This window comes from Quercus robur, chromosome 4 (assembly GCF_932294415.1).
Source record: "Quercus robur chromosome 4, dhQueRobu3.1, whole genome shotgun sequence".
Taxonomy (NCBI): domain Eukaryota; kingdom Viridiplantae; phylum Streptophyta; class Magnoliopsida; order Fagales; family Fagaceae; genus Quercus; species Quercus robur.
Window position 1 is genome coordinate 77,040,008 of NC_065537.1, and position 27,047 is coordinate 77,067,054.

Genomic DNA, 27,047 nt, shown 5'->3' on the forward strand with positions numbered 1-27,047 from the left:
AGTTGAATATCGAAGGTTAAATGTTAACGAATCCATGAAAGTGAGATTATACATATATAGTACCCTATAGTTTGGTTTTCTTTTCCTTTTTTTTTTTAAAAAAAAAAAAAGAAAAAGAAAAAGAAAAAAGAATTCCCCTCCCAACATTGAGTCCAATTTGAAATTATAAAACCTTTTTTTTTTTAATTAAAAAAAAAGGAAAAGAAAAAAGAATTCCCCTCCCAACTTTGGGTCCAATTTGAAATTATAAAACCTTTTTTTTATTTTTTTTTTTATTAAGAAGAAATTAAAAAACCTTAAACTTTGAGGAATGACCACATTAATCTTTCTTTTATCATGCCGTTTATGCAATAGACGGTTTAATAAATAAATAAAAATTAAAAGTCAATGAAGAATTCCTTTTAATTTTTTCTTCTTTCTTTTTGTGTTGTCTTATTTTCTTCTTAGCCGACTTAAAAAAAAATAAAAAAAATAAAAAAATAAAAAAAAAAATCTCTACAACTAAAACCCAATTACCACCGCCCACAAGATACGACGCCACCACCTTCCATTCATTCCTTTGGAATTTCCTTGCGTAGTGACACTGACATTGCGGAATAAGCGGCAGACAGCAAAAAGGACCCCCAAAAAAAAAAAAAAAAAAAAAAACTAGAGTAGAAGTGCAATAGAAAGACGGCAAAAATAGCCAAATATCACTATTTTTTGAAATTATTAGTGTTTTATCACTGTTTGAGAAATATTTAGTAATGTACCACTTTTTTAAAATTCGAATTTTTGAAACTTGAGTTTGACATGGAACTCGAGTTTAAGAAAATCGAGTATCATAAAAATGTCACATGGAACGGGAAAGCCGAGTTCAATGTGTTACTCGAGTTTAAGACACTTGAGTACCATGCAAGAAACACTTCCCACTTCCCACACACTCACACAGTCAACAATAGCACTCACACAGCCACAATTGTTGACTCCCGCAGCACTCACATAGTCAACAATAGCACTCACACAGCCACAATTGTTAACTCCCACAGCACGCCTTTCTATCTCTTTTAATTTTTTATTTTTTCAACTTCTATCTATTTTTTTTTTTTCTCATTGGCTTCCAGTTTTGTTTCTTATTCTTCTAGTTTTGTTTATTCTTCCAGGTGTGGGTTTCCCTATTTTCTTTCTATTGTCAGGGTCATGTAGGATGGAAGATAAGTCAACAATTGTGAAAAGGTAGTGAAAGTGTTTGAAATAGAGGCAAAAGGAACTCGAGTTTATGAAACTTGAGTTCCAAGTGGACTTTTTTAAGATACTCAATTTTTGTAAACTTGAGTTCCATGTCAAAATCGAGTTTCACAAACTCGAGTTTCAAAAAAGTGGTACATTGCTAAATATTTCTCAAACAGTGGTAAAACACTAATAATTTTGAAAAAGAGTGGTATTTGGCTATTTTTGCCATAGAAAGACTAACATAACAATTTTTGGTCTCCACCCGGACATGATATGATCAACTATAAGTGATGGACCTACATAAAAATAATAATTTACCATTCATAGTCGACTATATTAAAATTGTGGTAAAAATTATGACATAATTTTTATTTTTTTTAAAGATAATTACAATATATTACGGAATATTAACCTTATAGTTTAAACATTTTCTCTTTTAGAGCCTTAAGCATTTTGTGCATGGGAAGGTGCCAATTCAACTAGAAGGCTTAACAAAATATAAGAATTGTAGGGAAAAAAAAAAAAAAAAAAAAAAGATGATGAAGGAAAATTGAAACAAAATAGTTACACGGATGTTGGACTTTGATAAAAGTTGTAGAGTTAGAGTGGGTCTGAGTCCCAAGTGCTAACACTGTTCTAAGTGTTGTTCGATCTCATCAAGAAATGAAGAAAATAAGCAATGTTGAGGTCTCCTGTGATATTTTTGAATTCAAAGTTCAAACTTTAGTTGTCAACAAAATGAAACTCCGGTCTCCACAGCCCAAATTTTCTCCAGAAACTTAAAGAGGCCAGCACTGCACCCCACCAAAAAAAAAAAAAAATGAAGGGGTTTCGACCTTGAAAGGTGATGATGCCAAAATCGTCAGTTGGGTCACTTGTCAAATCCGGAGCATTAGACAATCTTGTAGGACCTGCAAAATAAAGGAGGGACTGATCGAAGAGACCACCGGGTTATGCCCGGTGGGGGAGCCTCCGATGCTTAAGTTAGTACCAACCCATATATTGTGTATATAGACAGTGTTTTGTAGTAGTTTTTTTACATACCTTAGCGAATGGACAAATTGTCCCTTTTATAGGTGATTTAGGTAGCCGTTGGACATAAATGAGGGTGATTATTACCCTAATTGTAACGTTCTTTGTCTTGATGAGAGGGTTTAAGGCCTTTGATGATCGTTATTGAATGTGTGGGGTGGTTACTCATCTATCTTTGATGGCCAACTAATGACGCAAAGACCGTCCATTAAGATGGACAACCTTAGTAATTTTTATGGACTCATCAATTGCCCCCCATTCCCAAGTCTGATTTTGCTTTGTGCTAGTCAGACTTTGGGAATATTCTCGACTTGTTTAGATTCAGACTTCTTTATCTTCAACTACTTTCTCCTTCAAGAGTAGTAGTATTTTTGTGACGACTTCTTAGTATCTACCTTTTAAAGGTCTTCTTGGACGTTCGAGGGAATATAGCTTGATCCTGAAAGTGAGCTAATTTCTTTGGACGACCATTTTTTATCACTGCTAAAGAGCGAGGTGATTTCTTTGGACGACCATTTTTTATCGCTTCAATGCTTTTTCTTTCATTCATTTTTTGGTTGTCACGTTTGATATTCTTGATTTGCTTGTGACTTGCGTTTGTGTGAGAATCCTTGTTTGCTTACACTCGTCTAAGGGTATTTAGTCACTTAGCCACTTTTAGGTGACTTACATCCAATTACAGAGCTTTGTCATTTAGACTTCATCAGCGATTTACATCGGCCTAGTGGAATCTTCTCCCTTTTTTTTTTTTTTTTTTTTTTTTACTTACATCCATTTAAGGAATCTTGTCACTTAGGCTTCGTCAGTGATTTACATCCGTCTTGGCGGAATCTTATCACTTAGCCATTCTTTGGTGACTTACATCCATTTAAGGAATCTTATCACTTAGGCTTCGTCAGTGATTTACATCCGTATTGGCGGAAGCTTATCAGTTAGCCATTCTTTGGTGACTTACATCCATTTAAGGAATCTTGTCACTTTGGCTTTGTCAGTGATTTACATCCGTCTTGGCGGAATCTTATCACTTAGTCATTCTTTGGTGACTTACATCCATTTAAGGAATCTTGTCACTTTGGCTTTGTCAGTGATTTACATCCGTCTTGGCGGAATCTTATCACTTAGCCATTCTTTGGTGACTTACATCCATTTAAGGAATCTTGTCACTTTGGCTTTGTCAGTGATTTACATCCGTCTTGGCAGTGATTTACATCCGTCTTGGCAGAATCTTATCACTTTTTGCTGGAAAGATTCCTTGATGCTATGTCGTTTTGGACCTTCTTGAGGTCATGTTAATATCTGCATTAAGTAGCACATGCACTTGCTAGGACTTGGTTAAACAAGAATTTTAGAACAATTCATACATGAATAATAAGTCACCAATGGCTTAGGTGGGCCTTTTTCTTATTTTCTTGTAATCCTAGAGTTTTACCTCTTTTGTGATCTATCTAGTAGTACATACATTTTTGCATGAAACCTTACTAGGTGTAAATTTTTATAGACGAATATAAAAGAGACAAATAAATGTGTTACCTTAAATGACGACATTATTTTGTCACAAACCTCAATCTTTTTATTGCTGGGATCTTCTCGACAAGCTCTTCCATTTTTAAGATGACGAGCTCTTCTCTTTTCAAGATTTTTTATGCTCAACATGATACTTCATGTCTAAGGCCTAGATCTCTTTTGCTTCAATTTTTTGAAGATGTAAAAACTAGGCCACGTTGTTGCCCCCGTTCAAACATGGAAAAGGCAGTTCTCATTTGTTGACGACTATAGGAGTGGTCTATCATGATTGGAACCCTCTTTTTTTTTTTTTTTTGCGTGCTTTGACGACTATGGTCATTGCTGTTTGTAATAGCAATTTTCTCTTCCTTCTTCTTTAATTGTACGCTTAAGTCACTTCACTAATGCTAGTTGCATTTTGTTAGGAATGACAATGTACAAATATGCAATTACTTGCTATACAATTATGGATGTCAGTTAACGAAATGCATTCCATATGAATCATAGAGAAGTATTCTGTGATATATAAAAATTGAAGCTATTTGACTATAGGCTTGTTTTAAACTGGGCTTTGTTAGGTGCTTGCATCGTATATAATTTTGAAAGCAATTTAAAAAAGTTTTGGTGAGTTGACGGAGATAGCAGGAATTTATTGAGACTTAAACTCATGACCATACGATAATCTAACATTTAAAATCTAGGAGACTTAATAGAATTTCTCAGATTCATGACGATGGAACATATGCTACTAATAATACAGTCATATTAGCTATGATAATTGTAACAATTTTATAGCAATGTTTTCAACATGATTTATATGTACATATTTGTAGATAATCATGCAAGCTTGATATGCACTTAATTCTAAATAAAAAGAAAGAAATAACTGAGTTACCTCGACAAGAGACCTTAAATTATGATACTATTATGTACATACCTTGATCTTTTCATTGTTGTAGCCTTCTTGATAAGCTTTAAGATCTCTTTTGTTAAGCTTAACATGCTACTTTCATGTTTGAGGCTTGGATCTTTTTTGCTTCATTCTTTTGAAGGTGCAAGGACTAGGGCATGTTGACTGTTCGCGGTTATATTTCCTTCCTTTAGGGACGGAGACTACCCTGGGGGCTTCTATTATTACTTCCTTTATCGTTTGATGGCAACAAGTGAAATGACCCTTGCTTTTTGTCTCTTTGTTGAGATAGTGACCTAGTTGGCCAATTTCTTTTCTTATTCTTCTCGGGCTATTCACTTGACTGTTATGATCAACTGTCTAAAGTCCTATCATTCTGCAATTTATACATGTACTTGCAAAGTGTTTCATTAAACACTTGTCATATGAGTAAAGAGACCACTGGCAAGATTTTATAGGGCGTTTTGCCTTTGCTCCAGTTTGTTTTAAGGGGTGATCCCATTAGGGTCAAGATTGGCATGTGCATAAGATAAGATTCTTCCGAACACATGCCTAATTGGTTATGCATATACTACAATTTAAAAAGAGTACTTATGCTTGATACATGATCTATCATCATACTTTCACATTCAATAAATATTCAAGCTAAATTTTTAACACCATGTCTCTTATATATCATTGTGTGAGTCATTATGTATCAAACATATAGCATACTGATATAACAATTATGTATCAAACATATAGCATATTGATATAGCATTTTTTTTTTTTTTAAAGAAGGAAATATTCATGATGCTATGGAAAGATTCTAGGCTTTTCCATGATTTTTGGCCTCGGTACAAAATTACCTTGTAGCAGTGTCAACAATTATATATAGATAGAGATGGAGTGGTATGATGCTATCATGTCACATACCTCTGATCTCCTTTTTAGCAAGCTCTTTTTGATGAATTCTCATTCTTAATCCTGTAGACTTGAGAGTATATGTACAATCAAGATAGTCTAGATACTCTAGTCTAGTTGTTGTACTACATGTATTCTTGCTGCGTAAAACATTAAGCTTGGAGCAACATTGTCAAGCAAGAAATCACAAATGTTATTAACCACAAATATATAAAATTTGTTGTGGCTTATGGGCGATTGATGCATCCATAACATAGTCTTTAGCATAGTATACCTTAGCATGTTTGCATAACACAAATATGCATGTGCATAACATAAAGAAAATGTAATTTAATTCATACTGAGCACTAAAATAATGGCTCAATTTGTGAAAGTATGATGCTCAAATATATAGAGACCACAAAAGTTTTCATGAAACCATGTAGTGGATTTATGCATCAATTGTTAAAGCATGTTCGATAAGCAGACAAGTATACAGGAGGAAAACTCAAAACCCCAAATGCATATGTAGACAAAGATTTTGGTACAACATGTTATATTGTTATATCATGAGCTATGTGAACAATGCTGTCTCCTATTATTGATATCTTTTTCATTTAAAGAATTCATATGGATAAAATCTAATACTATTTTGAGAGCAAATTGTATGATGGTCTACTAATGACTTAGATAACTTAGATAGGCAATAAGATTCAAATCCACCTTTTTAGTGGTTAGAATCATGACATACTACAATTCTATTAAGATAATAATTTTCGGTTTCACTTTTCTCAAATGGTAAAATATGAGAATTCTTACCTTTGACAAGGCCATGCAATAAAATTTGACTTCAATTTTCCTATCTTAGCAAGATGCATTAGGAAAGAAAAGTACTGATAAAAAGCCATAATGTGTGAACATCAATTAGGATATTATAAACATTTATTTATACAGTAAAGGGACTCAAACGGTTTGTTTTGATTATATTAGGAAATGTAGTAGAACTCTTTTTGATGGTCATGATTAGAATATCAAGGCTATAATGCTTGACTTATATTTAGCTTTAATAGAGGGGATTTTAAAGAGTAAATGGTGATATTCCTTGACTGAAGGACCAGGGGAGAGCATTAATTCCGTCTCTAAGGAGTTTTATTTTTTTTTTTTTTTTTTTTTTTAAGAAACTTCTCTAAGGAGTTGAATGCTGAAGTTAATGTGCAAGAGGAGTGCGTTACAAATGGCTTACAGGTGGACGACAGTTTGATTACGAGGTTAAAGGAGAAATTATTGCACCATAATTACTCGGTATTTCCCTCAGACTTCGTCTTGGTTCAAAAATTAAACAATGATAGCTCAGAAATGGTAATAACGGATAAGGAAAAAGAGGCTCCTAGAATCACGGAAGTTAATGCTGGAGAATTTCGCTTCAATGCAAATTGCATTAACTCTAAAAGGATCTCTTTCCATACTCTTTTCCCTAACTACCAAATATAATATATCCAAATATAATATATTCCTTGAATGTGTGTTGGCTGTAATTATAAAACCTCACTGTTGTACAACTATTCAAACCCAAAATTAGAATCTAAAATTTTGGTGTCCTTTTTATCCTCTGTTTTCAGTTTGTTGAAACAGGGTATATATTCCCTTGTACTTATAGTTTTACTAAATAAAAGTTTCTACCCATTTCACATCAAAAAGCTCGTATAAAATTGGATAATATCTCTAGACCATATATATTTATTACCATGTATTCACTGTCTTCTAACTATATTATGGCAATTTCCATCAATGCTTAGCATAGAACTTGGGAATTATAATATTGTCTAACGTTTTGCATTCTAGGATGGAAAAGTACTATAGTTATTAACTCCTTCACCCTTATGTGTCTTTTGAGAATAGTGTAGCGTGAAAGAAGATTAAATATTATTTGCAAATACTTGGAGAGTAGAAAAGGAGAAAATGCGTAAATCTAACCTTTGGCTTTTAGACCATAATGTGTTCTTTGAACTGGGCCATATCCTTAAGGTTTGTCGAGGTCGCTTGAATTTTGTGGTCATCCAAGTTTTAGTCCATTCCTTATAATGAACAAACCACCCATTTTATCTCCTCTACACCATAAGACCCGAATGTGTGCTTTGTTCTCTGCTTCAGTGGTGTGGACCCTCAAGGAGTCAAGGTAGAGGCCATAGGGTTTGAGACCTTGGATTTGGGTTCTCACATCATCATCTCCTTAATTGGACAACATAGTCATGCTTTGACGAAGATGGTGTGTCAGTGATACCTCTTTGTCTCCTCCATCTCAACCCAATCTTATATTGCGAAAGTGGTCGAAGAAATGAGAATGTGCAAATTGAAGAGATGATCCAAGGGTATCATCCTATGCGATGCTCTTGGTCCGGTATCTTCTTGTTCATAACCCTTGATTGAGTTAAGTGACCCTTTGTTGTAGGAAGAGGTTAGTGGCTAATCTCTTCCCACAGACGGCGCCAAACTGATGATGCCAAAATCGTCAATTGGGTCACTTGTCAAATCCGGAGCATTAGACAATCTTGTAGGACCTGCAAAATAAAGGAGGGACTGATCGAAGAGACCACCGGGTTATGCCCGGTGGGGGAGCCTCCGATGCTTAAGTTAGTACCAACCCATATATTGTGTATATAGACAGTGTTTTGTAGTAGTTTTTTTACATACCTTAGCGAATGGACAAATTGTCCCTTTTATAGGTGATTTAGGTAGCCGTTGGACATAAATGAGGGTGATTATTACCCTAATTGTAACGTTCTTTGTCTTGATGAGAGGGTTTAAGGCCTTTGATGATCGTTATTGAATGTGTGGGGTGGTTACTCATCTATCTTTGATGGCCAACTAATGACGCAAAGACCGTCCATTAAGATGGACAACCTTAGTAATTTTTATGGACTCATCAAAAGGTATGGAGGATTGGAAGAAGAAGAAGATAATTGTAATACCCAGGAAAAAAAAAAAAAAAAAAAAAGGTTATTTAAGTAAATTTGTTTATGGGGTCAATTTTATAATTAATATTTCTAAGGGGTTTTTTAGAAAGTAAGGTTGAAACCCTAGCATATATAGTCTAATTTAAGTCAGCGTATAGTGACAGATGTTTTGAGAGAGGAGACTACCATAAATACTCAAGTAGAGAAGGTTTGAATGCATAATTGAGGTAAGAGTCTAAGAATCTATTTCTTGTCAAATCTAAGCTTTATTTGAAATTAGAGTATTTTTTTATGTGGGTATTATGGCCAATAGTGAAACTATTTAATTATTCGAGAGTTTTAATGATGCAAACAAAGAAAAGTTTGGATTTATTTTCGATAAACTAGACGCTGTTACTGCAGATTTTTATGTTCAGTAAGTAGTAACTTCATCTTATCTGATAAGGGGAATTTTCAATTGGCAAAATAAAAGTTGTTGTTGATCTCCAAAGACCTGTCAGCTCTATTATGCATACTGACGACTTCACGCAAGATGAAGCCGTCAATCTCTAAGCTGAAGACATCACGCTAGATGAAGCGGTTAGTCTCTAAGCTGAAGACTTCACGCAAGATGAAGCTGTCAGTCTCTAAGCTAACAACTTAACACAAGATGAAGCCGTTAAGTTGATGACTTCATCTTACGACCTGTTGGCATCTATGCCTAGACAGAATGAAAAGCTGACGGGGAGAAAGCTGAAGGCAGGAAAGGATCCCACGAGATATGTGTATTAATGAGTGATAAGGAAATTTACAATATTAGAATCACCAATGAAAAGGGATGAAGCGACAGTCTATTGACAAATGACGACATGAGGAAGTCTATGGGTCCACCTCAAAGCTGATGGGAGCACCTTGAGCGATGATGGAAAGCTGACGACTATAAGCTGAAAGGGGTATGCCAGACCCCAATGGTTCTAATATGGCTTTACTTGAGCTCCATGCATGCGTGTATAATAAGATATTTTGTGCTCCACACTCAGTGTTAATCAAAAGGACTCCTACAAGGAAAGGGTTCCGAAAAATACGCTCATGGAGACTCCTATAAGGAAAAGACTTCTAAACCAAGGAAGAGAGGTCAACCCTCAACTATTATAAAAACCCCAAAACCCTCACAAACCAAGGTACACATAATTCACCCCAGCTCTGGTACTCTAGAGTTGTGAACAAGAGATTTCTCTAACTTGACCGTCTGAGGGTATTTAGCCAATACCACACCGGTACTCCTCTTAAGGTCTTCAGCTTTTATGTTGTGCAGGTTCTTGTCAAGAGCACGTGAGGACCGTGTGGTTCACTGGTGATTTTTTCGGCATTATCATTATCTATGCCTTTTGTTACGAGTCTACAAAGTCCACAAAATGGACGAATTTATTACCAAGTCTACAAAGTAGACGAGCCTAGCACCACGAAGTGGACGAGCCTATCACCAAAGTCTACAAAGTAGACGAGTTTAATATAAGTCCAAAAGTTGGACAAAAACCATTACCAAGCTTACAAAGTAGACGAGCATAAGTCTACAAAGTGGACGGGCCTATTGCCAAGTCTACAAAGTAGGCGAGTTTAATATAAATCCACAAACTTAACCAGAGTCTACAAAGCAAACCAGCCAAGGTTCACAAAGTGGATGGGCATATTACCAAGTCTACGAAGTAGATTAGCCTAAGTCCACAAAGTGAACAACCCCACAAAAGTGGATGAGATTATTACTAAATCCACAAAGTGAGCAACCTTATTACAAAGTCCAAGTGAACGGGTTTGTTAAGTCTACAAAGTGGACAAGTTCAATATAAAGTCCACCAAGTGGACGAGTTCATTACGAAACCCACAAAATGAATGAATTTATTACAAAATCCACAAAGTATGACTTGTTCCACAAGTGGACGAGTCCATCAAGTAAAAGCAAGCTGACACCATTATCCACAAATGGATGACCAGTCCACAAAAGGGACGCGTTCAAAGAAGAAGATGGTTTGAAACCGTTAAATAAGACGTGTCTAAAAGACACCTTAAGTGGATGGATTCGCCTTAAATTACCAAGTACGAACGTATCCTAACATACATACAAATGCCAAGGATAGACACACATGCTAAATAAAAAGTAACGCATATATATTGAAAGTGACAGGCGTAAAATACTACAAATAAAGTGATGTTTTTACAAGCAAGAGCCCAAAAACAAGCGGGCGTCAAACATTGTCTGAAATTAGCTTACATTTACAATAAAGAAAGAAAAAAGCTTAAGTTCATGAAGCCAGGGGGTTTTGAGGCTTTTCATCACCCTTTGGAGGAAGGGCCTGGATGCCTGAAGTGGAAGGGTCTTCAGCATTAGGGTCTTCAGCATGAGGATTGGCCGACGGAGTCAAAGGGACAACGGGCTGGTCCACGGCAGGTTGGGCAAGGACGACGCTATCATCTTTTAGGTCCACCTCGGACTTGGTAAGATCGTCACCTTCCTCAAAAATAGTAGGGGGCAGCTGATAAAGGCGGCTTGAGGCATCACACATGAATGACCTTTCTGACGATGTTAACTCCATAACCCGTCAGCTAAAGCTGACGAGGCTATGGAGTAAGGGGCAGCTGATAAGGGGAATTTTTAATTTGCAAAATAAAAGTTGTTGTTGATCTCCAAAGACCTATCAGCTCTATTATGTATACTGACGACTTCATGCAAGATGAAGCCGTCAGTCTCTAAGCTGAAGACTTCACACAAGATGAAGCTATCGGTCTCTAAGCTAAAGACTTCACGCAAGATAAAGCCGTCAGTCTCTAAGCTGAAGACTTCACGCAAGATGAAGCTGTCAGTCTCTAAGCTGACAACTTCACACAAGACGAAGCTGTTAAGGTGACGACTTCATCTTATGACCTGTTGGCATCTACGCCTAGACGGAATGAAAAGCCGACGGGGAGAAAGCTGAAGGCAGGAAAGGATCCCACGAGATATGTGTATTAATGAGTGATAAGGATAAATTTACAATATTAGAATCACCAATAAAAAGGGATGAAGTGACAGTCTATTGACAAGTGATGACATGAGGAAGTCTATGGGTCCACCTCAAAGCTGACGGGAGCACCTTGAGTGTTGATGGAAAGCTGACGACTATAAGCTAAAGGGGGTATGCCAGACCCCAACAGTTCTGATGTGGCTTTACTTGAGCTCCACGCATGCGTGTATAATAAGCTATCTTGTGCTCCACACTCAGTGTTAATCAAAAGGACTCCTACAAGGAAAGGGTTCCGAAAAATACACTCATGGAGACTCCTATAAGGAAAAGACTTCTAAACCAAGGAAGAGAGGTCAACCCTCAACTGCTATAAAAACCCCAAAACCCTCACAAACCAAGGTACGCATAATTTACCCTAGCTTTAGTACTCTAGAGTTGTGAACAAGAGATTTCTCTAACTTGACCGTCGGATGGTATTTGGCCGGTACTACATCGGTACTCCTCTTAAGGTCTTCAGCTTTTGTGTTGTGCAGGTTCTTGTCAGGAGCACGTGAGGACCATGTGGCTCACTGGTGATTTTTTCGGCATCATCATTATCTATGCCTTTTGTTACGTTGAGCGGAGATAGAATCTGCAGAATTTTAGGCTTGGTGGGACAAGTTTCTGCACAGCCGGAATAGTACCAATTTGATGAGTTGAGGACTGACAAAAAAAAAAAAAGAATCGTATAGAAGAAGATGAGTCTAGGATGGATCTTCATGATATTCTACAGTAGTGCCCATCTTAAACTTTGCAAATTTCCATCCTATGATTGGACTTGGTTGGGTTGTTGATGCACCATTTCTTTTATAGACCTTGCTATCATAAAAATTAGTTTTTGCATAAAAAAATAAATAAATAAAAGAAAAAGAAAGAAAAGAAAGAAATAATGGTTGTTCTGTAAGGCACATGGCCTAGCCTGTACTCGGAGTTGTCAACATCTCAAAAGATGATAATGGTGGCAGGTGATAGGAAAAAAAAAAGAAATTAAAGTACCTGAAGAGTAGTCCATGTGTTGCTCTTTTTTTACAAGTGATTTTTACCTTTATGTATTCTATAGGTCTTATCCTAGGGTATTATTAGTGGTAGAAAGTAAAGAATAAATATATGGTGAATATGTGGATTTTTGCGTTGGTATAGACTTATAGTAGTGAAAAATTATGGGATATTTTTAATAGTTTCTTTTCTGGTCGGATACCGTTATAAGTTTTTTTTGAATTATTTGATTAATGAGTATGGTGTTTGAATATTGTTTAGATAATATCTAAAGATTTTAGAGAAAGTGTTTGGGAGAAGTTCTTTGTGATGAGTTAGCTGAGGTAAGTAACCTCATCCTAATTGAATTTTATTTTGGTTATATTAATGTATTTTTAACTACTGAAAATTGTATATAATTGTTAGAATTTTTATTTCTATTGTATTACTGATTTCAAGTAAAGGATTATTATAAATATATTTTAATACTGAGTATATGATTTTTATATACATGCTTGAATAAGATATATTTTTATTAGAAACTATAATTTCATATATATGATTATGGACAATCTGACTATGAATTGATTTTGATACCCAGCCAATAGGGGTTATTCATTGGTACTCTAATATCTAAACCAATGAGGGTTATTCATTGGTACACTGATACCCAGTCAATGGGGGTTATTCGTTGGTACTCTATGCCTAGTCATGGGGATATAACATGACCATAGTCATAAGATTGTTAAGAATATGAATTACGTTTGAATATTTGAACTATTTTGAGTTTTTAAAACTACATATTTGATTCTGGAAATGTTTGAGTATTTGAAATATTTTGAGTCATTAAAACTGCTTATGTATTTTTGGAATTTACAATAAGTTATAGCTTTTGATATACGGAAAATTGACTACTTTCAAAACCATCTATGATATATTTTTAAGATTAAAGTATGTGATGTATTTGCAACTTATTATTTTAAGACTATGAAACTTCTTTAGTTATTTTTGAAAACTCATAGTATATAATAACTTTTGAAAACTCATATTACATCTTATTACTTTACGGATCTATTGCTTAATAGAGCTTATTAGGATTTTGGTTACTTATTGAGTTGTCAACTCACCCCATTTTTCCCCTCCAATTTCAGATTGTGAAGAATAGCAAATTTTGGGAGTTTTGATGTTGTGTTGTGAGTAGGAAAAGAAGCTTAGTGATTTTGGGATTGGATAGTCTTCTAATAGGTTTATATTCATTGGCCAATTGGCATTATGTACATGAGATTTGGATTATGTTCCTATTAAATTATTGGAGATCTAAAGAATAAAGAAATTGTTGAGGTATTTTGAATTTAATTGTTGTAATTTTTTAGGATAAATTTTAGTTGCTAAGAAGGCATTGCACACTTGTAGGGTGCTTACTTTATAAGCATGTGGTGGTTGTTACGTGCCTATCTTTATAGTTGGGTTTGGGGCATCACAATTTTAATTGTATTAGAGTTTAGGTTATGATCTTGCAGACTCTATACTAGGATTTGATTTGGAATAAGGTTTGCGCACTAGGGATTATGGTTATAATCATTGTTTATGAAGGTTATTAAGCCATAGATAGTGTTCTCTTGATGATTTGATGAGAAGTGTAGGTGAGGTTCCATCATATGATGAATTTGTTTGGCTAGATTCACTAGGATTTTATATTTATGTCTCTTGGGTTTATGCGTACATGACTTATAAAACGAAAAGGAGGATTTTAATGGATATACTTCTATATTCTTATACTAGTATTAAGTGAGTGTGTTTTATTCTTGTAGTGAGCCTCTAAAACTTCGAATCTTTGACAGCCTTGGTTCCTCCATAGGTTGTCTAAAGGATGGTCCATGCTTCCTTCGCAGTTTCAATGGAGGATATCTTCTTCAACTCCTCATTAGTGACTGCACTAAATAGAGCATTCAATGCCCTGCTGTTGAAGTTTGCCACCTTGATCTTAGCATCATCCCAATCGGCCGACGCTTTCTTCGGCTTGGTCCAGCCTATCTCTACAATTTGCCACACTTTCTCATCTATAGACTACAATAAAGCTCTCATGTGTACTTTCCAGTATGTATTGTTAGTGTCATCAAATAAAGGAGGTATAATAAGGGACTGTCCTCTATCCATGACAACAGGGGTCAATGGATCACACTGCAAAGATTAACCCTAATCAGAGTGTGCCTGTTCTGATACCACTTGATAGGCCAAAAACATATTGACCCATTGTGATAAATTAATTGATTAATTAGTCAAGTTTATTAATTAATCAAATTAACATGCAATGTACGTGATAGTACAAACAAATCACCAATTAAACTAAATATGCAGCGGAAATTAAATTGACACAGTGATTTGCTTACGAATGAGGAAAACCTACACGACAAAAACCCCATTGGGTGATTTTAAGGTTACCACTCCCAAGAATCCACTATTATTAAAACAAGCAGTTACAAGTAAAGGAATCCTAGTACCTTATATCAACTTACAGTTGAACCCTTATTCCAATACCCAATTGGACTTGTTCTATAGTAACAATCTCTCTTTTTCAATACACGGCTCTCAGTACATGACTAACCAATTGCGTGGATCCCAGTACGTGACTTCAATCACCAACTAGAGAAGGTTGTTGGCTGCAAAGTTCTTCACTTAATCACACGATGAAGATCAAGAAGCTCCTTGGTCACAAAACCCTATGGTGTACAAACACAGTAGCTTCTTCACAAGAAAGATGAACTAGGGCAAATTCTATCTCCAGTCACAATTTGCTTGAACAAAATTTTGCTTAGCACTTGTGCAACTTGTGTCACATTTGACGGCCCTTAAAATAATCCTTATATATATCTAGGGTTGTAAGAAAAGAAATCCCAAACATATAATCATGGATTGGATGAAAAATAGACTCGAAAATCTGAGTTTTATAAACCTCGACAGATACCTATCTGTTGAGCTGCTGTCGAGCCACGGGATTCAGACAGCTCTCTAAGTCTCAATAGATGCTAGCTGTTGAACTTTAATGAATAACAATTTTCACACTTGATTCTTGGACAGACTTGCATGGCTTTAACACTTGAACTTGAAACCTTGTTTCTTAAAGTATTAAACACATCCTAGATCTACCCAATTACAAGCAAAGTGCGTTTTGTCAAAGGATTAGTCAATTACATAAAATATAAAAACTCAGTAATTCTCGACAAATAGTTAGGTGTCGAGAGGTATCGAGCTTTAAAAGGGTCGACAGATGCAGCTATCGAGAAGGTGTTCAGAGGTGTCCATAATCAAAAAGAAGCTCGATGGATTGAGGATCTATCGAGGAGCTATCGAGGGAATAGAAAGTTTCTCGATCAATCCACCTAGCTATCGAGAGGTGTCGAGATTACGCTAAAAAGCAACTGAAGAGCTCGATAGATAAGCTAGGTATCGAGAGGTGTCGAGAAGCTGTCGAGATTGCTTAAAAATAATTTTTCAAAGAAGAGAAAAATACAGACATGAATGCAATCAAACATGCAACTTAACCAAGGATCCAAACAACATTTTAAGCTCTCTAAATCATCTCTCAACAATAAAAATGATAAACATTTAGATCTCAAAACACACACACACACACACTAAATAAGTCTAACCAATTTTATATTTCAAAAACAAGTTAAGATAGTTTTGTGAGCATACATAAACACATGTAAACCTTGTGATGGCCAAATCACATTGTACCTACACATGTATCAAAAGTAGCAAAGAATATTGCGTGTTGTGTGTGAAAAACATCGCAAGATCGCATAAGTGTCTACATGTTATGACGATTTGAGATATGAGAAAATTACTTTAACTCATACACAATCATAACTATTTGATGAGGACTATCACCTTCAAGTTACATCCTATAACTTCCACATCTCTTAGAATAAACGCTTTCAATCATATATGTTAGGTTCTAAAGTATAGGACTTTATGTATTTAGAACTCTAATTTGTATTGTTGGCAAACCATGATCAAAACAATGTGTTTAGAAGTGTTTAAAGCTAGCTCAAAGTTGTATGTCAATGTAAAGTTGGAATCGAGTGTAAAGCAGAAAGCGGTGTGGCTTTCGACCTGGCTCGATCGATCGAAGCTTAGGCTCGACCGATCGAACGTCGAGCAGATTGCTTTTCTGCAGAATTTTCCAACTCAGCCCTAGTTGTTTTAAAACGTTTTTAGGGTTTCTTATTTGTCCTAAGTATAAAAGGCAAACCCTAACCACGTTTTAGTGTTGCTCATATTGTGGTTTGTGTAAATCTCTTGTGAGATCTAGAGGAGCTTTCCTTTACACAAACTTAGGGCTTTCAAGGAGGAGATATTCTCTACACCTTGATGATTAAAACAGTTGCTGCCATTAAAGCTTAAAGAATACACAAGCGGGGGTACTTGTAGCTGGTGGGAATCCAAGAAAGAAGGAGTCCGTAGATTCGGAGCTTGCACGTGGTCGTGTCAGTAAGTTCTACTGGTTGGTAGCATTAGGAAGTCGAGCGGGGGGTGCTTGTAAGTCCTTTTGTATGAACTTCGATTCTTTCTGATAGTGGATTCAAGTTTACCTTGAGGATAGCTAGGTCAAATCCTCCCCAGGTTTTTACCGGTTTGGTTTCCTAGGTGATCATATCGTGTGTTATTTATTTTCCGCTGCTTTGTATGATTTGATCTTTATTATTGTGATAACCTAGACTTGTTTAATTGGACTAAGTAACAACTTGGCTAATTGCCTAGGTTTAATCAATTGTTTAAGGAGTCTAAAAACTGACAATATATAAAGCATTTTTATTCTTTTTGTTTTTTATTTTCTTTGCATATTTTTCTTTTTGAGTAAATCATGCATGGGCATATAAGAGAGAGAAAAGAAATACTCAATTATGTTAAGAATTTTGACATTCTACTTTTTCTATGCCGAAGCATACAAATGTCATTTCATGATTGACGGGCAACAGTGGTGAGATAGTTATTTATGCCTTTCTCTTCGAATTTTCTAGTCCTTCCCATAAAAAAGAGTGATACGAGTGTTAAGTACAAGAAATCACTTAACCTTACTCATCACAAACACGAATCACAATACTCACTTACTTAGTTGTGCATAGAGTTGCTCATCTAAGTTACAAAAGATACAAAGTTTAGAAAACTTTATTTCAATGGCCATTCAAAGTACACAAGTACCAATGTACACATACACACACTATTTTTGTATTTTTTTTTATTTTTCAATTTTATTTTTTTATTTTTATATGAAATACAAAATAAACCAAAATTGAAAAGAAAACAAACAAAAAGAAATTAAACAAAAACAAAGAAATGCATAAAACTAGTCTGACTCAAAACTATAAAGCAAAACATACAAGTAATGCAAAACAAAAATTTGAAGGGGGAGAGAAAAAGTGACAGAATCACTTAGAGTCCTTTTCCTTCCACACCTTGGAAAAGCCTTTCCTTTGAGTGAATCCTTGAACCGGAGGTGAAGGGGAAGAATTGAAATCGTTTAAGTTCGAAAGGAACATGAGGGCATTGAGAAGATCTCCAAGGGGAGCAAAAGAAGATGGAAACTGATTCTAGTTTCCTGATGCAATTATGTTGTTGCTCTATTGAGTGGCTAATCACTTATAGCAATTAGGTTGAGTATGACCAAATGCTCCACAGTGATGACAAAGATGTTGCTTCTTCTATTTAGGCTTTTAAGAGTTAGCCTTCTTAGCCCTAGGGTTTTTAACTTCTTTCTTATCCTGCTTAGGGGGTGCTCCTAAGATAGATTTACCTTTGTCTATGTTCTCACTAGCTAAGTCAGTTTTGACATTAGTGTTCTCAATTTCAACATTATTAGCAAGAGAAGCAAAAAGAGTAGTACTAGTAGAAGCAATACTAGGAGAAAAGTAATCATACCCTAAACCGGTTCGATCGGAAACGGATTTCTAAAGATTGAGCATTTCATCGAGTTTAGCGCTTGAAGTCCTTTCTAGCTGAGCTCTGACTTGGAACAGTTCTGTCTCAAGCTTCTTGATCTTTTCAGCCAAGAAGTTATTCTCAAACCTTAGTGCTCCAATAGTCTGATTAGCTTCATCAAACTTTGTAGAGATTTCTTCTCGCTCTAGCTCCACATCATTAAGCTTCTTGGTGGTCAACCTATACAACTTCTCATACTTTTCTGAGACCTTGTATAACTTTGCATAGGCTGTGTGGATGTCATCTTATTCATCCATCTTCTCAAACTTGGACTCCACCAATTCCTCTTCTTCATCTGTATCTTCAACAATCCCCTCAGTAGGATTGACAGTGGTAGTGAAGGCATTTAGGATTTTGTCATCCTTATTGTTGGAATCATCCTCAGGCTTGGTGTCGCTCAATATAGTAGCAAGTGCCTTGCTCTTCCCAATGGTCTTGAGATATGTGGGGCATTCTTGTTTCATATGTCCAAAGCCTTGACACCCGAAGCACTTTGGTCCTAAGGGAACAGCATACTAACCGCTATCCCTAGCATCCTTCTTCCCTTTGTCTTGGCTCTTGAACTGTGAGGAGCTAGATTGCCTACGATCCTTGTTGAAGCCCTTCCCATTGGCATTCTTCATGAACTTCTTAAATTGCCTTATAATGTAGGACTTCATCTTGGAATCTTCATCATCTGAAGACTCATTAGTATCACTGCTCTTGGCCTTCAATGCCAAGCTATTGTTCTTGCTCGATTTCCCGATCCTTGTCAAACCCAACTCATAGGTCTGCAGATTTCCAACCAACTCTGTTAAAGGAATTTTGTCAATATCCTTTAATTCCTTAATCGCGGTGATCTTGGCATGGAATATTTTGGGCAGAGATCTGAGCACCTTTGTCACAATCTTGGATTCAGGAATAGTTTCCCCAAGATTAAAGGCTGAGTTCACTATGTCCTTGAGCTTGACATAGAACTCATCAAACGACTCATCCTCCTCTATCTTGATTTCTTCAAAGCTTGTAGTGAGCCTCTGAAGTTTTGAATCTTTGACAGCCTTGGTTCCTTCATAGGTTGTCTGGAGGATGGTCCATGCTTCCTTCACAGTTTCAGTGGAGGATATCTTCTTGAACTCCTTATTAGTGACTGCACTAAATAGAGCATTCAATGCCCTGTTGTTAAAGTTTGCCGCCTTGATCTTAGCATCATCCAAGTAGGCCGGCGCTTCCTTCTGCTTGGTCCAGCCTATCTCTACAGCTTGTCACACTTTCTCATCTAGAGAATCTAATAAAGCTCTCATGCATTCTTTCTATTATGCAAAGATTAACCCTAATCAGAGTGTGTCTGTTCTGATACCACTTGATAGGCCAAAAACGTATTAACCCATTGTGATAAATTAATTGATTAATTAGCCAAGTTTATTAATTAATCAAATTAACATGCAATGTACATTGTAGCACAAACAAATTACCAATTAAACTAAGTTTGTAGTGGAAATTAAATTGACACGATAATTTGTTTACAAATGAGAAAAACCTACACGGCAAAAACTCCACCGAATGATTTTAAGTTCACTACTTCTGAGAATCCACTATTATTAAGATAAGCGGTTACAAATAAAGGAATCCCAGTATCTTATACCAACCTACAGTTAAACCCTTATCCTAATATCCAATTAGACTTGTTCTGTAGTGACAATCTCTTCTTTTCAATGCACGACTCCCAATACGTGACTAACCAGTTGCGCGGATCCTAATACACAACTTCAATCACTAACTAGAGAAGGTTGTTGGCTGCAAAGTTTTTCAGTTCATCACACGATGAAGATCAAGAAGCTCCTTGGTGACAAAACCCTACGGTGTACAAACACAGCAGCTTTTTAACAAAAAAGATGAATTAGGACAAATTCTGTCTCCGGTCACAATTTGCTTGAACAAAACTTTGCTCAACACTTGTGCAACTTATATCATCTTTGACGACCCTTAAAATAATCCTTATATATGTCTAGGATTGTGAGAAAAGAAAGCCCAAGCATATAATCATGGATTAGATGAAAAACAGACTCGAAAATCTGAGTTTCATAAACCTTGACAGATACCTATCTGTCGAGCTGCTGTGGAGCCACAGGATTAAGACAGCTCTCTAAGTCTTAATAGATGCTAGCTGTCGAGCTTTAATAAACACACTTTTCAGACTTGATTCTTGGACAGACTTGCACGGTTTTAACACTTGAACTTGAAACCTTATTTCTTGAAGCATTAAACACATCCTAGATCTATCCAATTACAAGTAAAGTGCGTTTTGTCAAAGGATTAGCCAGTTACATAAAATATTGACATCTGTTCCTAACATGTGAAACATATATGTCCTAACATAATTTTTGGAGACTACTTAGGCCTTGGAATTTTGTTGAAATTAATAATTGATGGAAAATCAGTTATTGGGGTTAATCTAAACGATTGGGCTTTGGAACTTTTATCCATATTGAAAGGAACTTAGAGAGCTATTTACACTAGAGATATTTATATCTTTAAAGAATCTTATATTTTTTCGTAATATTGTTGTTCTTAAACTATGGGTAATTGAGTAAGAGATTTTATAGTGGTATTGTATTATGCAATGGAAACATCATGGCTCCATTTGCCCCAATTTGATTGATTGTGTGATGCCCCAATTCAATTAATTGTGTGATGTGTGTGGGTATGTGTTGAGTCCCACATCAGGTATTTACTGGATAAATCTAAGTTTTATTAACAATTACAAGAAGTTTCAATTGTGACTTATCCTTTTAAAGTATAGAGCACATGTGGCTAGCGTTTTTCCTTAGGTCGTTTTATATGATATCAGAGCTAGCCCGGTAACCCCGTGTGGGCTCAGAGACATTACCCCACAAATTGGGTCCAAACGAAGATGCTAGGGATTTAAGTGAGGGAGATTGTGATACCCCAATTTGATTGATTGTGTGATGTGTGTGGGTGTGTGATGAATCCCACATCGAGTATTTACTGGGTAGATCTGGGCTTTATTAACAACTACAAGAAGTTTGAATTGTAACTAATCCTTTTGAGGTATAGCACAGATATGACTAGCGCTTTTCCTTGAGTCATTACAATAATAAAGAAAAGCAAATTTTTAAATAAATTTTTTATTTATTTTAAGAATCAAACAAAAACAAAAATTTAAAGCACAACAAAATTGATAATATAGAATAAGAAAACAAAAATTTCCATCTTTTTTTTTTTTTTTTTGTGTGAACAAGGAGAAGAAAAGATTTAATTGAATAGAGAAAAAAAATATTATTATCTTTTAACCATAATAAGGGCTTGAATTTTTTATGTAATAATTTATTACTTTTTTTAATAAAAAGGTAGTGTACTATAATAAAATATGGAAATAATATAATATTTATAATTTCATATTGATTTCATGTTAAACTATAAGATTTTAGGTGCACAATTAAATGATATTTAATTGTTATAATTATAATTATTTTATGAGTTAAATAAAAGCTGATATAAATTGTAATTAACATTTATTTAATTCTTTTAAAAAATATTTATTTGAGATATATAGATTGAATTTTGACAATAAAAAATATTACACGCCTTATCAGTATATAGATAATCCCAATAAATAAAATCAATATGATGGGTATGTTATTTTTTATGAGTTATTTAAAATTGAAATACTAATTGTATAGGGTATCATTTTTTCAATATACACATTCAAATATGTTTGATATAGTTTGAAATAAAAAGAAGAAGAAGGAGAATTTGACAATTGCATCCATTCATTTTGTTTTTATGATTTAAGAAAGAAGGGTAAAATGAAATTTTACATCTTTAAACGAAGGAAATGAATCATCTTGTCTGTATTTTTTGGATTTTTTTTTTTTTTTGAAAATACTAAGGTCTTAAAGAAACTGACAGTGGTGCATATCTAAAATGACCTAACTATTGGATACACAATACAAACTTTGAACCTCTTTAACCTCTTAGAAATTTTTTTAGAAGTGAATGAAATATTTCTTTCTTTTAAAAGTATCTACCAACTAATATGCCTCTCCCTTCATTTCCCTTCCAACCACTATAATTCTACCCATTCGCACAGGTTGTAATGCCACGGCTTATAAAAGAAAGCAATGGGAAGAGAAAAAAAAAACAATTAAATGTAGAATGGATAGAATCTATATATTACATATCTAAAAGTTGAAGCGTAGCATTTATTGTTGCTACGCTCCAGTTGAGCCAAATCAGCATCCACCTCATTAGCATTTTCTTTCCAATTTTCCTATAATTGTTTTTAACATTTACTTTTTATTTTATTTTAATATTTACACTTTTTCCAACCTTTCTCCACCCTTACTTTTTCATCTTCCTACTACTTTTTCATCTTCCTACTACCTTCTACATAAATACTATTCTTCTTCTTTTTATCTCCACTCTACCCTCTACATAAATACTATTCTTCTTCTTTCTCTTCATCTTCCTTTATCTTGTCTCTTCTTATTCACACTCTCTTACTATAAATTTGTAACTATCTATTCCATTCTATGCATGGTTTTCTCTCACAAAAAAAGGTTCTCTCTCTCTCTCTCTTTCTCACACACAATTTTTCGATGAATTTTTTATACATTCTTCTATTTATGCCAAATTACTAATCTTTGGGAATCCTTTCTTTCTTTTCTTTTCTTTTTTCTACACTAGAATCATTATGCTCATTTTCTCACTTAATTTAATCGGGTAGTTTGCCGGAATTCAAAAAACGGTTCTCTCTCAATTTTTCGATGAATTTTTTTTTATACATTCTTCTATTTGTGCCAAATTACTAATCTTGGGAATTCTTTATTTTTTTTTCTACACTAGAATCATTATGCTCATTTTCTCACTTAATTTAATCGAGTAGTTTGCCGGAATTCAAGTAAAACCAGACAATAAGGAATCTTACGGCATTGGAGAATGCCTAAATATATACCAGCCCAAAGTTGAAAGTCAGCAAATTAGTGGAGCTATGATTAAGCTTCAAATGGGATTGATGGTATTGCCAATGTTCTTTAATTAGCATCCTTATTTCTATTTCTCTATATATGTTTCCTAGAATTAGTATTAGTCTCATTTTTATTTTCTCTATTATATTCTAGGTAAACCAAGAGTTCTTTAAAATTCCACATTGGTTAATGCCATTTAGATTTGTTTTTTAAACTTTTTTTTTTTTCTATTTAATTGTTAAATGTTATCCTATTTTTGTTCTTTCTTATAACTCTAATTAATGTTGATGGGTTTTTTTTTTTTTTTTGGTTAGTTAAGGTTGATGGTTCTTTCTTACAAAGAAAAGAAAAAATTGAAAACAATTGAATTCCGTATAAGCCTATACCTAAAGGGGATAGGAGCCTTTGTTTATTTGATTAGAGACAATATATTAAAGGGGCATATCATTTGGCGATTGCATTGCATTTCTTGAGGTTAATAGATAGAGCTTGTCATTATAGGAAAAAATTTTAGGTGGGGATAAGGGCGTCATTTTGTTTGCTCTAAGAGTAACAAAAGATCCTATTATAAAGGAAGTCCACAATCATATCACATGCTTATTGCACTAACCATGAGCACAACACATTATTCTCTCTCACCATGTTTCTACTACATTTGCATTTAGCAACCTAAGTTTAGAATTTACTCCCAATAGAAGACTTGTAGAATCATTTAGTTTTTATAGGAAACTAGCCGCAAACTCATGCGATGCGTGGGAATATAAATATTATACAATGAAGTGTAATATATAAAAAGTAACAATTACTTCAAGCATTGTCTTATTTTCCAAAAAAAAGATTTTTACAGTTATTTTTTTTAATCTTTTTATCTCTACAAGTATATCATTTTAATATTTTTTTTGTGTATTTCATTAATATTTTTTAAGGTGAACCATATTCTTCTAACTTTGTTGTAGTGTGTTACATTTGCTTAATATACAACTCATCTCTTAAGGAATAAGGAAATTATCATTATAATAAAAAAATCATCACAAAATTACAATGTTAACTTAACCAAAATTAAAATAAAACTAAAGAAATAAAAAATAGATTTTATAATAATTTATTAGTCAAAAAATTGCTAGGCATATTCAAATTCTTATTTCCAAAAACAACTAAGTATTAATCCAAACCAAAATTCAATCAAAAATATAAAAGGGAAAGAAAAGACTTTTTGATGGGAAATTAAAAAAACACAATACAAAAACACATATTAAAAAAAAAAACCATCAATCTTAATTAGAGTTATAATAAAAAAATTAAATAAATAATCTTTTATGTGCAATTGTTCTCTTTAGTGGTATTTATTGTTCTATATTTTATTTTTACTTTTTTTCTTCTTCTCATCTTATGTTATTCAACATTTAAATTCAGTAACATCTTCCATATCATTAAATTATTTATATTTTCTCTCTTTTTTATTTTTAATAATTAAACATGGAATATTCCTTACCTTTATCTTTTCATCTCCCCACTACCTTCTACCTTAATATCACTATTCATCTCCCCACATCTTCCATATCATTAAATTATTTTTATTTTTCTCTCCATTTTATTTTTAAAAAAATTAAAATTTTAAAATTTTACTTAAATTCAATAAATAAAAGTGTCCTCATAAAGTGGAGTAATACTAGGGACACACTCATTCTCAAACCCAATACATCAAAGAAAAAATATAATACAAAACAAATGCTAATTGGGAAACACTAAATTAAAAAAAAAAAAAAAAAAAGAGGATATCAAACCAAATATAATATAAAGAATAGTTATGGATATACTAACTTAAGGGTAGCAAAATTAAATGAAAAAAAAAAAAAAAAAAAAGCTACAACGCATATTTAATGCAATAAAATCATTATCAAATTTTGGAAAACAGTAGGTTGCTTATGGAGAGAGAGAGAGAGAGAGAGAGAGAGAGAGAGAGAGAGAGAGAGAGAGAGAGAGAGAGAGAGAGAGAGAGAGAGAGAGAGAGAGAGAGAGAGAGAGAGAGAGAGAGAGAGAGAGAGAGAGAGAGGGTAAAGAAAAAAAATAATCAAATGTCAATTAGTAACTATTAATTGGAAAACAAAGAGGTAGAGAGAGAGGGTAAAGAAAAAATAATCAAATGTCAATTAGTAACTATTAATTGGAAAACAAAGAGGTTGTAAGGAGAAGTAAAAATAAAAAATAAATATGACCAATATGGAGAACATTAAAAACTTTATATTGCAATAAAATTAGCTGTTACATTTACTTAAAAAATTGAATCAATAATCAATAATTAAACACAATCATAGCAATATATTTAAACTTAAAACTAATCAAACTCTAATTCATAACTAAAAGGAGATGTTCTCATGTAATAATAGAAATTACATAAGAAATAAAGATAGAAAATTTTAAACCAGCAAATCTATATATTACTAAAAGCGGTAGTGTAGCGGTTAATTCTACTGCGCTCATGTTGAGCCACATCAGTATCCACGTCATTTTTTTTTTTTTCTTATAATTATTTTTAATATTTTTTTTATTTCATATTTACATTTCTCCAACATTTCTTTCTCTCTTACCTTTTCATCTCCTCACTACTTCTCTAACATTTCTGCTTCCCTAACCTTCTCATCTCTCCACTACCTTCTACATTAATATCATTCTTCATCTTTCTCTTCATTTTCTTCTATTTTTGTCTCTTCTTATTCACACTCTCTTACTATAAATTTGTCACTATCTCTTTTATTTTATGCATAGTTTTCCCTTACAGAAAAAAGGTTCTCTCTCTCTCTCTCTCTCTCTCTCTCTCTCTCTCTCTCTCTCTCTCTCTCACACACACACACACACACAATTTATGGGTGGATTTTTATTTTTTTATTTTTCTTGCATCTTCACTCTATGTTGATAATTTTTTATATTCTTTAATCTACTTTAGGTTAATGCGATTCATTTATGTTTTTTTAATTATTGTGTTTTTTTTTTTCTCTCTCTCTTGGATTGTTAAATGTTATCCTATTGCGTTATGAAAGATTAAATATAGCATATAAAAATATAATATTATTCTACTATATAACATGATTTGGATAATTTAATTTGTTAGTTATTGTAATTTGGTAACATGATTTTTATAGTACTCAATTTAGATGTTAAACTATGAGACTTTAATCATTTTTGTTTATTTTTTAATTATTTGTGGTGGACAAAGTACTCTTAATAATTGTATTAGAAGTACTCCGTAATGCCATTTATTTAGAGAAAAGCAAAAGTTGGCTAAACAAAAATTATTGGATTATTGGATGATAGACAAATTTTATCTTTCGCAATTTTACTTTTATTATTATTATTATTATTATTATTTTATAACAAGGCATATATAGAAATTTAATTCTTAAATTTTGCTAATAATTGTTTATTTGATAATATGTTTTGGGTGGACAAAATTACAATTTCTGCAAAGAAAATAACCTTAGTAGATTACAAACAACAAATTGTTTTCCTAATTGGTCCAATTAATCATAGTTAAGTTTTATTAATTTTTTTAGTTAATGTTGAAGTGTAGCGTTTAATGCTACTGCACTCACGTTGAGCCACGTCAGCATCCATG

The 27,047-nt window shown here is 33.9% G+C and overlaps 1 protein-coding gene across 2 annotated transcripts in view; it reads right to left on the reverse strand.

Annotated features, from left to right (window-relative positions):
* Positions 1–27,047, reverse strand: part of LOC126723783 (putative disease resistance RPP13-like protein 1) — a 142,498-nt gene that overhangs the window by 4,127 nt on the left and 111,324 nt on the right. The gene's annotated exons all lie outside the window — the stretch shown is intronic.